This window comes from Limulus polyphemus, unplaced genomic scaffold, assembly GCF_000517525.1.
Source record: "Limulus polyphemus unplaced genomic scaffold, Limulus_polyphemus-2.1.2 Scaffold13, whole genome shotgun sequence".
Classification (NCBI taxonomy): Eukaryota; Metazoa; Arthropoda; class Merostomata; order Xiphosura; family Limulidae; genus Limulus; species Limulus polyphemus.
In genome coordinates this window covers 734651-737046 of record NW_013665623.1, presented here as the reverse complement: position 1 = coordinate 737046, position 2396 = coordinate 734651, and positions in this window count along the sequence as shown.

The window sequence follows — 2396 nt, the reverse complement described above, 5'->3', positions numbered from 1 at the left end:
TCGAAAAATAAGCAAAATGAAGTGTTACTTTTTTATCTTATCAACTGTGCGAAATATTAATCTCGGAAGTCAAAACTCAGAATGGTAACTTAGTAATAACTTTTTATAAAGACTGGTGGATTATTCACCTCTTAATGTACTCTAACTTTTTAAAACCTTCTCCTTTTTGTGTATTTTAAAAATATATAGGTAGATTATTCTCACGAATATTAAGGTTATTTAGCTTATAAGCCTCTCTTTCTTCTCAAACATTTTTTCTTAAGAGTAACTCTTTATATAAGTCTTTAAGTTTTTTCTAGATTGACTTCTCATGTTCCGCTGATTAATGTTAGTGCCATGTTCCTTGGGCCGGGCACGGTCTAGTGATTAGCGTTCCGGATTGAGGTTGAAAAATTCCTACATTTAAACCGCGATATGCTGTTAAACATGCTCCATACTTTGAGTTTCAACGTATCACACAGGTCGAGCTACTGACCAGTTACCCTAACTCTGATGAATAACTCGAATTATTTAATAAATTCTGAGTGAAAGTAAAGAAGAAAGTATAAACCGTATAATAATATATCAACCATATCATATGGTGTTGACGAGGCGTTCCGTCAATACTAGGACTCTTAGTAATGATTGAGCCTGGTCCTTAGAAGTCTCTTAACCTTACCGTTTAGTCCATGTCTTGCACGAGGCGTTGCAAAGTGCAAATGTCAAATACCAGAGTTATGCTTCCTCATTTGTGACGATCTTCTTTCAAGGTGTAGTTCTCATGAAAGTCGATAATCCTTGTTTTTGCCGTTTCATTGTTCCTTCTCTTTTATTTCGTGATCTTTCATAACACTATTTCTTACAATCTATTAATCTATACTTTAATATCTGTTGCAGTCTTCTGCTTATTTCTCTTGTTTCTATTTCTTTTTCAATATGCATTTCTTTATCATGTGTACCATTTTGAAACCCTATTAATGTATTTAATTGTCTTTATTATACACACAATACAAATTGCATTTGTAAATTGGTAGTTAACCCTAATTTCTTAATATACAAAATAATCTTGATCCTTCTCAAAATTCTGTATTTACTTTCTGCCCTCTATAGGAACATTATTTTCATGTTCCAATTTTCCATTAGCTGTATCGTTTTCATGGTTCTTAGGTTAGCTAAGATCATTTAATTATACAATAATACAAAAATATTTATATATTTTCACTAGCTTTGCTCGACTCGACAAAGATGACGGTTAGTAAACAAAAAACCAGTGGGGCCCCGCCATTGCTACATCGACCTTTGTTCATCAATATTCTCCCTTCATTATAGAAAAAAAACAATCGCACATTTAAACAAATGTAAACAATTTTCAAGTACACTTTAAGAAAAAATTATAAAAATGGTGCAACTTAAATTAAAAAAGACTCATAACATGACCATTGCACATGCGCAAATTGACAAATGGCTTTTATACATGTTTATTCGGGGTAGTAATAAATAACTCTATGCAGAAGCAGTCTAAGGCATCACTAACATAATTTTATCACACAAACTTTGTCTCATAACACCTCAGCAGAAATTGTTGAAGTATTCCAAATATATCTATTTCATGAAGTAGTATTATTCAAGTGGCTCTCTGGTAAGTGGAAGATTTAACAAATCCACAAAGCTGATGTGACCTTTGCAGTTAAAATAGTTGTTGCTTAAGTAAGCTGGTGTGACCTATACAGCTAAGATAGTTTTCTGCTTTTTTAACTTTTAATTTAATATATATATATATATATATTACGTTTTGTTGCTAAGCGAACAGACGCACGGAGCATTACCAAAAGACAACTGACTGTCAGATTGTTTTTTTTTGTTAATCAGTTTATTTACTTCATGGTCTACATTGCAAAGTTTTATTCTATTCAGCTCATAATTTTCATCTTCATCTCGTCATTATTTCATTAAGTTTTGTAAATAATATGAATTTGATTGACTTTAGAATTTGGTATAACATTATTGCATCTCACCCTTTCGCTTTGTCGATTTAGAATAGCGCAGTTGAATTATACCGCTTTATATTTCTTGCTGGGGATATCGTTATTGGACCTGAACCCTTCATTTTGTCATTTTGGAATATCATTATTGAATCTCACCGTTTCAGTCGGTCAATTGAGATTATCGTTACTGAATCTTACCGCTTTATATTTCCAGCTGGGGATATCGTTATTGGACCTGAACCCTTCATTCTGTCATTTTGGAATATCATTATTGAATCTCACCGTTTCAGTCGGTCAATTGAGATTATCGTTACTGAATCTCATCTCTTCACTTTGTCAACTGGGATTATCGTTATTGAACCTTGCCCCTTTACTTTGTCAATTGGAATTATCGTTATTGAACCTTACCCCTTTACTTTGTCAATTGGAATT